Source organism: Nestor notabilis, unplaced genomic scaffold (assembly GCF_000696875.1).
Source record: "Nestor notabilis isolate BGI_N333 unplaced genomic scaffold, ASM69687v1 scaffold10736, whole genome shotgun sequence".
Lineage (NCBI taxonomy): Eukaryota > Metazoa > Chordata > Aves > Psittaciformes > Psittacidae > Nestor > Nestor notabilis.
The window spans coordinates 21,161-21,431 of NW_009934250.1; positions in this window are offsets into that span (position 1 = coordinate 21,161).

Here is a 271-nt window from a genome sequence, read left to right on the forward strand (position 1 = left end):
ACATAAAAAAACCTTAATTTTCTATTTCTCTTGTACTCCAAAAATAAAAAAAAAAACAAACCCAAAAAACCAGAGACCCAGCCAATTATCCCCATGTTATCTTGCCATTTTTGTACTCTCCAGTAGATTCTGATATGCTGGTTTAGTAGGACTGAAAGTAAAGCATAATTTTTAGTGTCAAAGTTTCTAAACAGTGTTTGTGCTTCTAGCTCCATCAGAGCGGTGTGGCTCCTCCAAACTTTGCTCCGGTGGAGTGTGGACTCAGGAATGC